Raw genomic sequence first — 11,454 nt, forward strand, 5'->3', positions numbered from 1 at the left:
GTGAGCTAGTACAAGCAGAAGAAGTTCCAAAATCCTTGTATTCATAGGTATTTTCAGCAATATGAGTTTGCTGATAAATTCTCAGTGAAGTTGCAAAACCAATTAACAGTAACCATTTATCACATTCAGAAAATTTACTCACAGTGGTGACTACTACCAAATCAATTGTTCTTGGAGAAAGACAGGGACACTGCTTCTTTCAATATCCCTATGCTCATGTGTCTTAGAATCATTTTGACATATGATATACCAGTTTAATTTACAAAAATAATAAAGATTCCCACATTGAATTAACACAGTTTGTTTTTTGTTCATCATAGACATGTCATATAGGGATTAAGGTTTCTCCACAACAATATTCTTGATTCTCATAAGCTGCTTCTTTCAGTAAACTTTACAAAGTTACTGCACGAAAATGAGTAACACTGGTTCTACTATGAAATTTTTGCTTATTAGAAGGTTTTGGACACATACTGATCACCAATTCAGTGTGTATACCTCTTACAATATCTGAGTAGATAGAATGAGACTAAACAGATTGGCAGTTCAAGTCAGTAGCTGTAATGTCCATATGATTCAAATGGTATTTTTGTTACAATATTATTTTATTTTCTTCTATCTTAGGGGAGTGCCTTGTAAACACAAATCAGATACCTGACATTGAAGTACATGGAATTATGAGATTTTAATGATCATCAGTACACGTAAAGCAGTGCTGTTTTTACAATGTTGCTTTTCTTTAAAACTTCCAGGACACAGCCATGTGTGCTGGTACATGCCTTCAATCCCAGCACTTGTGGAGGCAGAAGCAGGCATATCTTGCTTGTTATTTTGAGGTCAGGCAGGTCTAACAAGCAAGTCTAAGAAAGTCACAGATACCCAGAAAAAAATCTATTTCAAAAACAGAAAATAAAAAGCAGCCAATAAACAAACAAACAAAAAACACCAAACTTCCAGGACACATTAAAATTTAAGATTCATATCTGTATCAGTGTGCACATAAAGTTACCTTTTATTACTTGTAGAACTTTGAAAATGTTCTTCAATATTATGGTCATCCCAATTGTAGCCTAAAATATAGTACGAGAAAATATATATTATTGGAAATAACATGTTATTATTAAGGCAAAACTTAAATCATTATCTTCTGTGACCCTTAGAAACATGCCTGATTTATTTACCACATTCCTCCTCATTCTCAATTGGAATTACAGTAGAGGATCAATAACAAAGTAAGAGTTGTCTCTTTATTTTAAAAGTGAAAGAAAAATTGCAGTCTTACCTATAGCAGTGAGGTTTTCACAGGTCTCTAGCATCACATCTTTGTAGAGTTGCTTCTGGGAAGGTTCCAGCAAGGCCCACTCTTCTTGGCTGAATTTCACATGCACATCATTGAAGGTCACTGAATTCTAAAATATGCCATACATTTGTACAACAGAAACAGTGGCAACAATATAATTTATATGTCATTGTCAATATAATCAAATAATTCTACTGTTTCTTCCATTTATTTTCTGACACAGAAGTGCGAATGTTATACAGTTGGGTGCTGTGCGTGATGTGAAGTAGGGGAGATGAAAAAGCCTAAAGGTTAGATTGACAAAAAAACCAAAAACAAACAAACAAACAAAAAAACAAAGGCATGCTTCAAAAACCTGTGTTTCATCAGTTTGTGAGACATGAATATAAAGTAGCCATTAGTTGGGTACTTGAGCAATCTATGAATCATTTTCAGTTACTTGGGTGAGTAGGTCAGGACCCTGTCATGAGAAAGATGGAAGGACAAAACACAGTCATGATATTTTATATAGCAACAAATGAGATGTGTTGATCAGGGGACACTGAACAGATGGGTAACATCAGTCCAAAGACAACATGGTACTGAATATTATGTTTTTACCAGGGCTCAGGGATGTGGCATATCAGTATGTGAAGAGGGGGGCTCATATATTTGTGGAAGGGAAAGTGGACTACAGTGAATACATGGATAAAAATAATGTGAGTGGCAAGCAACAACAATCATATCCAATAGCACCATATTTCTGAGTGACCAGACAAAAGAAAAGGAATAGAACACATGATTATTCTTTGATCATTGTTTTGTACATCCTCCTTACTAAATAATGTAGTATATAGATTAAAAATAAAGATTAAAACTTTTCTATTAAAAAAGAAGTGTTAATGTTATCACTAAGTCATTTTAGAAAACTGAATAACAAAGTTTAATTTGTCAAATCTGAACTTTTGGATAGGATATAGCTTTGAAATAGTTATGGCAATTAATGTGGACAAAGACAAACAGAGAGGAGAGTGAAATAGAAAGAGAAAGACAGAGAGACACAGAGAGAGAAATTAAGAGATGAACAGTATTAAGTAACACATCAGAGAAATTTATGAACAGTTACTAACGACAAAAAAAATATGATGGACAAGCTGGGTGTATTCTGTCATGCCTTTAATTTCATCACTCAGGAGGTAGAGGCAGGTGTATCTTATTGAATTGGATGCCAGCATGATCTATGCAAACAGTTATAGGACAGCCAGACTTATATAGTAAGACAGAGCCTCCCCTAAAAGTCAATCAAACTAACACAAAAGATTGAAAGAACTCAGAGGTCTTTACTGAAACTTCCAGAAGGAATTATACATTCACTCCAGTTGTGTATTAATTTTCCAGAAATCTGCACTGCCCTAGCTTAAATTGTAACTTTTATAAGATCTTACTAAAAGAGAATGCATGTTTAAACAGCTAAAAATAGAAAGATGAAAATATTAGCAATGTAAATGATGATCATAAATAAGCAACATAAGACAGGAGAGATGGCTCAGCAATGAGGAGCTCTTGCTGCTCTTGCAAATAATTTGGCTCAATTGTCAGTGTTTAACTGGGACCCACTACTATCAATTGCTATAAGTTCATGAGTTCTGAACACATCATCATACTACTGTGAGGATCAGGCACACAAGAGGTTCATATTCATGCATACAATCAAAATACTCATATTCAGTAAAATTTAAAAACAGATCTCAAATGGCAGGGCTGATCACACACTGTGACTGATCAGCAGGGTAACAGAGACTGCACAGTGACAAATAGTTGGAACTGTTGGCCTCCAATCACCATTGACTGAGTTTACCAGGTGATAAGAAACCCAATGATGAGAAAAACAATTGGTTTCAACCTCAGAGCACCCAACTAATCCCTGGAAAATTTCCTGGGCTGTTGTGGCAGGAGTAAGTTTTTCAAGCAAACAGACCCAAGAATCATGTCCTGATCACCTTCCCAGGCTGAACTTTGCTCCCCAGGGCACCAGAGACTGGGAGTCCCAGTCTCAATAAAACCCCCACAGGGAAGGAAACAAGTGGGACTGACCGAATATCACCCAGTCTATCCCTGAAAAAGGTCCTGCAGACATGTGGGAGCACGGCAGGCAGCACTGGGTGGGGCTCCAGCCATGAGCCCCACACACACGACTCTCCATCACAGACAGAACTGTGTGCCCCAGGGCACTAGAGGCTGGGTTTCCCTATTGGGAGAAAACCCCACAGGGAGGGAAACAGCAGGTCCCAGCTTAGAGCACTCAGCTGACCCCACCACCACCACTACCACCACCACTACCACCACCACATATGGGAATATTCTTGGAAAAAGTTCCAAGGTTCCTGTCCAGTCACCAGCTTGGAGCCACCATTCGAAAGCAAGTACCTATGCACTCTACACGCCCCCCCCCAACATTACAGACTGGGTCTCCCTGTTGGGAGAAAACCCAAAGATGGGGGAAATATCTGGCCCTACCTCAGGACACCTCGCTCCAGAAAAGTTTCTGATTATCCACAGGCTCTAGACTCTAGCCTCTTGCTGCACACATGAGAGTAATGCTCATGTGCCACTGATTACAACTTGGGTACAGGGGAAGAGAGCTCCAAACTCAGACCTCCAGAAGCCTGGGTTCCCTGAGATCAACCCCCAGATACTGCCCCAAGGGACAACCAGTTATCCCTAACTAAACTGACCAAACCCCGGGGCATTCAGGTTACAGCAGCAGCTCACTAAATTTACAGCAAGAAACCCAGCAGCAGGGCAGCTGTCTCCAGAACTTCTCTGGGTGAGAGAATAGCCCCCTTTACTAACAAAGGCCAAAATTATTTCTCAGGTCTGTACATCTGAGGTGAGCTGTGGCAATTATTAAAAAACACCTGCCATTCAGTGACCATACCCAAAAAGATGAGGAGGCCTCCTTTGGGAAAAATCATCTTCCTGCCAAGGGGATTCGACCCACCATAGGATTCTAGGAAGTACCAGAAACTAACACCCAACACCCAAGATAGCCCAATGGATAGAGGCCAGCGTAAAAGCTCAACCAACAAAAGACAGAACAATATGGCATATCCAGAACCTAGTCATTCAGGAGCAAGCAGCACTGGATACCCCAGCATAAAAACAATTTCAGGCCAATCTCCCTTATGAACATTGATGCAAAAATACTCAACAAAATACTTTGCAAACCCAATACAAGAACACGAACACATCAAAGACATCATCCAATACAACCAAGTAGGCTTCATGCCAGGTATGCAGGGGTGGTTCAGTATATGGAAATCCATCAATATGATCCACCATATTAACAAATTGAAAGAAAAATAAACACATGATAATCTCCTTAGATGCTGAAAAAGCATTTGAAAAAATCCAGCATACATTCATGTTTAAAGTATTGGAGAGATCAGGGATACATGGCGCATACCCAAACATAGTAAAGGCAATATGCAGCAAGCCTATAGCCAACATCAAGATAAATGGAGAGAAACTTAAAGCAATCCCACTGAATTCAGGGACAAGGCAAGGCTGCCCACTCTCTCCATATCTCTTCAACATAGTTCTCAAGTTTTTGCTAGCTCAGTAACACAATTAAAGAAGATTAAGGGGATACAAATGGGAAAGGAAGAAGTCAAATTATCACTATTTTCAGATGGTATGATAGTATACATGAGTGACCCCCAAAATTCTACCAGGGAACCCCTAAAGCTGACAAACACTTTCAGCAATGTGGCTGGATACAAAATCAACTCAAAAAATAAGTAGCCCTCCTATATACAAAAGACAAAAGTGCTGAGAAAGAAATTAGGTAAACAACACCCCTCACAATAGTCAGAAAGGACATAAAGTACATTGGTGTAACCCTAACCAAGCAAGTCAAAGACTTGTATGAAAAAATTTCAAGTCTCTAAAGAAATAAATAGAAGATATCAGAAGATGGAAAGATCTCTCATGCTCATGGCTTAGCAGGATTAACATAGTAAAAATGGTCCTCTTACCAAACACAATCTACAGATTTAATGTAATTCCCATCAAATTACCAACACTATTCTTTACAGACCTTGAAATAAAAATTCCCAACTTCATATGGAATAACAAGAAACCCAGAATTGCTAAAACAATCTTCCATAATAGAAGATCTTCTGGGGGTATTTCCATCCCTGATCTCAAGCTGTACTATAGAGCAACAGTAATAAAAACTGCATGGTACTGGCATAGACACCAAACTAGTGGATCAATGGAATCGGATAGAAGTCCCAGAAATACACCCACACACTATGGACTCCTGATTTTTTACAAAGATGCCAAAACCATACGATGGAAATAAGATAGCATCTACAACAAATGGTGCTGGTCTAACTGGAAGTCTACATGTAGGAAAATGCAAAAAGATCCATATTTATCACTATGCACAAAACTAAAGTTCAGGTGGATCAAAGACCTCAGTATAAAACCAGACATAATAACTCTGTTAGAAGAAAAAGTGAGGAAGAGCCTTGAACTCATTGGAACAGGAGACAACTTCCTGAACAGAACTTCAACGGTACAGGCTCTAAGAGCAACAATCAATAAATGGGACCTCATGAACCTGAAAAACCTCTATAAGTCAAAGGAAACTGTTGTCAAAACAAAACCACTGCCTGCAGATTGGGAAAGGATCTTCACCAACCCTATATCTGACAGAAGGTTAATATCCAGTATTTATAAAGATTTCAAGAAGTTAAACACCAACAAATCAAGTAACCCAAATTAAAAAATGGGGTACAGAGCTAAACAGAGAATTCTCAATAGAGTAATATAGAATGGCAGAGAAACACTTAAAGAAATGTTCAACATTCTTAGTCATCAGGGAAATGCAAATCAAAACCACCCTGAGATTTCACCTTACACCCATCAAAATGACTGAGACAAATAACTCAAGTGACAACTCATGCTGGATAGGATTTGGAGAAAGGGGAACCCTCCTTCATTGCTGGTGGGAATGTAAACTTATACAACCACTTTACAAATCAACCTGACACTTTCTCAGACAATTAGGAATAGCACCTCCTCAAGATCCAGCTATACCATTCCTAAGCATATATCCAAAAGGTGCTCAAGTATTCAACAGGGACATCTGCTCAACTATGTTTGTAATAACTTTATTTGTAATAGCCAGAAGCTGGAAACCACACAGATGCCCTTCAGTTGAGGAATGGATACAGAAACTGTGGTATATCTATACGATGGAATATTACCCAGCAAAAAAAAAATAAAATAAAATAAAATTTGCAGGTAAATGGTGGGAAGTGGAAAAGATCATCCTGAGTGAGGTATCCCAGAAGCAGAAAGACTCACAGGGTATATACTCACTCATAAGTGCATATAGGATATAAAATATAGGATAAAAATACTAAAACCTGTACACCTAAGGAAGTTAATCAGGAAGGAGTATGCTGGCTAAGATGCCCAAACCCCATGCAGAAAGGCAAAGAGGATGGACATCAGATGAGGGAGAACAAAGGGACAGGACAGGAGCCTACCACAGAGGGCCTTTGAAAGGCTCTAGCCTGTAGGTTGTCAAGACAGATGCTGAGACTCATAGCCAAAATTTGGGCAGAGTGCAGGGAATCTTATGGAAGAACTGGGACATAGTAAACCTTGAGATGACAGGAGCTCCACAAGGACAGCAACAGTTCCAAAAATTCTGGGCACAGGGGTCTTTTGTGAAACTGATACGCTAGCCAAGGACCACTCATGGAGATGGCCTGAAACCCCTGCACAATAGGTAGCCTATGGCAGTTCAGTATTCAAGTGGGTTTTATAGTAATGGGAACAGGGACTGTCTCTGACAGGAACTCATTGGCCTGCTCTTTGATTACCTCGCATTGAGGGGGGATCAGCCTTGCCAGGCCACAGAAGAAGACAATGCAGCCACTCCTAATGAGACCTGATAGACTAGGATCAGAGTGAAGGGTAGGAGGACCTCCCTTATCAGTGGACTGGGAAAGGGACAGGGGTGGGAAAGATGGAAGGTGGGATCGGGAGGGGAGGAAGGAGGGAGGTATAGGGGGGATTCAAAGTGAATAAACTCTTATTAATAAAATTTTAAAAAGAACACAATAAAATGTTGAAAGATTTTTTAAAACTATGCTGTTACACATAGTTTCAAACTATGAAAATATTGCCTGATACCAGTTATTGCTCCTAAATAATAAATAAATAAATAAATAAATATGAGGAAGAATACTTCATACTCATCAAAGGAAAATTCCACCAAGATGGCATCTGCATTCTGAGCAACAATGCACCAAATACAAGGACACCAACATTTGTAAGAGAAACATTAATAAAACTTAAAAAACATATCAATCACCATACATTAATAGTGGGAGAGGTAAACATGTCACTATCATCAATGGACAGAGCAATGGAAAAGGACTTAAACTGAGAGATAATGACACAAATTGATGTCATGAATCAAATGAACCTAAGTGATATCTAGAGAATTTTTTAACCCAAACAGAAAAGAATCTTTCTTCTTTCAGCACCTCACGGACCCTTCTCCAAAACTGAACATACAGTAGGTCACAAACCAGGCCTCAACAGATACAACAAGATTGAAATAATATCTTGTATCCTATCAGACCATGATGGGCTAACGATGGACCTCAACAATAACAGAAATAACAAAAGCCTACACACATGTGGAAACTGAACAACTCTCTACACAATGAAATCTAGGTCAGGGAAGAAATAAAGAAAGAACTTCCTACAATTCAATGAAAATGAAGGTACATCATACCCAAACTCATGGGATGCAATGAAAGCAGTCCTAAGAGGAGTTTTAATAGCACTAAAGGCCTTCATAAGCTATTGGAGGCATCCCATACAAGCAACTGAATGGAACACATGAAAGCCCGAGAAAAAAGAAGCAAATACTCTCAACAGGAGTAGACTACTAGGACTAACCAAACTCAGGGTTGAAATCAATAAATTAGAAACAAAGAGAATAATTCAAAGAATCAACAAAACCAAGAGCTAGTTCTTTGAGAAAATCAAATACATAGACAAACTCTTAGTCAAACTAAGTAAATGGCAGAAAGACACTATCCAAATCAACAGTCTGAAAGGAAGAGAGAGAGAGATAACAGACACTGAGAAAATCCAAAGAACCATTAGATCTTATGCCAAAAACCTATATGCCACATAATTTAAAAATCTAAATGAAATATACAATTCTCTTGTTAGATTCCACTTACCAAAGTTGAATCAAAATCAGGTAAAGATATTAAATAGTCTTTTACTGCCTAAGGGAATAGAAGCAGCCATCTAAATACTTGCAACCAAAAAAGCCAAGAGTGAGATGATTTCAGAGCAGAATTCTACAAGACAGTCAATGAAGAGTCAATATCGATATTCTTCAAATTATTCCACAAAATAGAAATGGACGCAACATGACCAAACTCCTTTGTAAGACCACAGTCACCTTGGTAAATCCTCAAAGACCCCCCAAAAGAAAGAGAACTTCAGATCAATCTCTTTTAAGAACAATGATGCAAAAATACTCAATAAAATAATTGCAAACCAAATCCAAGAACATATCAAAGATATCATCCACCATTACCAAGTAGGCTTAATCCCAGGCATGCAGGGATAGTTCAATATAGGGAATCTTAATCTGTCATATAAACAAATTGAAAAAAAAAACAGGATCATTTCCTTAGATGCTGAAAAAACATTTGACAATATCCAACAGTTATTCTTGTTTAAAGTCTTGGAGAGACTGGGGACAGAGGCACAGATCTAAAAATAGTAAAGACAATATACAACAATCCTATAGCTAACATCAAACTAAATGGAAAGATAGTTAAATCAATTCCACTGAACTCAAGGACAAGACAAGGCCACACACTATCTCCAAATCTCTTCAGTACAGTACTCAAAGTCCTATCTAGGGCAATAAGACAGCTAAAGGAGATCAAGGGGATACAAATTGATAAGGAAGAAGTCAAAGTATTGCTATTCACATATCTGACAGTATATAAAAGTGACCCCAAATATTCTACTTTAGGGAACTCCTACAGTTGAAAAATACTTTATCAAAGTGGTTGGACATAAAGTTAACTAAAAAAAAAAAATCAGTAGCACTCCTGTATGCAAAAGATGAATGGACTGAAAAAGAATTAGGAGAACAACACCCTTCACAATAGGCAGGAAAAAAAAAAAAAAACGTAATGTACCTTGGAGTTATCCTCAACAAGCAAGTGAAAAACCTGCATGAAAAAAAAAAAAACTTTAAGCCTATGAAGAAAGAAATTGAAAAAGATACAAGAAGATAGAAATATCTCTCATGCTGATGGGTCAGAAGGATCAACATAGTAAAAAATGTTATCATACCAAAAACAATCTATAGATTAAATGATATTGCCATCAAAATATCAACACAATTCCTTAAGGAATTTGAAAAAATATTCTCAGCTTCATATGGAAAAGTAAAAAAGCCAGAATAGCTAAAACAGTCCTGTACTATAGCAGATCTTCAGTAGGTATCACCATCCCTGATCTCAAGCTCTAATATAAATCAATAGTAATAAAAAACTGCACAGTACTGAAATAAAAACAGAATGGTGGATGAACGAAATTGAAGTGAAGACCCATAAATAAACCCACACACCTATGGACACTTGATTTTTGACAAAGAAGCCAAAACTACGCAATGGAAAAAGGACAGCACCTTCAACAAATGTTGCTGGTCTAACTGGAAGTCTACATGTAGAAAAATGAAAATAGATCCATATTTATCACCCTGCATCAAACTACAGTCCAAGTTGTTCAAAGACCTCAACATAAAACCAGATACATAAAACCAGAAAAAGTGGGAAAGAGTCTTGATCTCATTGGCATAAAAGGTAACTTCCTCAACAGAACACCAAGAACATTGGCTCTAAGATCAAGAATTAATGAATAGGATCTCATGAAACAAAAAGCTTCTATGAAGCAAAGAACTCTGTCAATAGAACAAAATGACTGCCTACCGACTGACAAAAGATCTTCACCAACCCTTCATACAACTGAAAGAGCTAATAAACAATATATATAAAGAGCTCAAGAAATTAAACTCCAACAATCCAAATAATCCAATTTAAAACTGGGGTACAGAACTAAACAGAGATTTCTCCACAGAGGAATATCAAATGGTGGACATTAAATGCTCAATATCTGTAGTCATCATGGAAATGCAAATGACATTCCATCTTAAACCCATCATGGCTAAGATCAAAACCTGAAGTGACAGCAAGCTAGTGAGAATGTGAAGAAAGAGGAACACTCCTCCATTGCTGTGGGAGTGCAAACTTATACAACCATTTTAGAAATTAATCTGATGTTTTCTCAGACAATTGAAAATAGTGTTACTTAAAGACACAGCTCTACCATTCCTGGATATATATCAAAAAGATGCTCCACCATTCAACAAAGATATTCGGTCAACTATGTTCATAGCATCTATATTCATAATAGCCAGAATAGGGAAACAAACTACACGTCTCTCAACCAAACCATTGTTTTACAGAAATTGTGGTACATTTACACAATGGAATGCTACTATGGTATTTAAAAAAAAAAAAAGGAAACCATGAAATTTTCAGACAAGTGGATGGAACTTGAAATGATCATCCTAAGTGAGTTATTCCAAAACCAGAAAGGCATGCATGGTTCATTAATAAGTGGATAATGGCCATAATATAGGATAAACATACTACAATCCACAGACCTAAAGGAGCTAAATAAAAAGGAGGACCCTATGGAGAATGGTCAATTCTTATTCAAAGGGGCAAATAGAATTGACACCAGAAGTGACTGAGGAGAGGGAACAGGATGAGAGCCTAACATACATATCCTCCAAAAGACTCTATCCAGCGGGGGTTCAAAGCAGATGCTAAGACTCATAGCCAAACTTTGGGTAGAGCACAAAGAATCATAGGAAAGAGTAGAGGGATAGAAAGTAGAAAGACCCAGACCTGGCAGGACCTCCATAAGAAGACCAACAAGGACAACAAATATGGGCCCATGGGGACTTGCAGAGATTGATGCCCCCACCAAAGACCATTCATGAAGAGGAACCAGACCCCTGCTCAGATGTAGCTGATAGGCAT

The sequence above is a fragment of the Meriones unguiculatus genome (assembly GCF_030254825.1).
Source record: "Meriones unguiculatus strain TT.TT164.6M chromosome 13 unlocalized genomic scaffold, Bangor_MerUng_6.1 Chr13_unordered_Scaffold_41, whole genome shotgun sequence".
Classification (NCBI taxonomy): Eukaryota; Metazoa; Chordata; class Mammalia; order Rodentia; family Muridae; genus Meriones; species Meriones unguiculatus.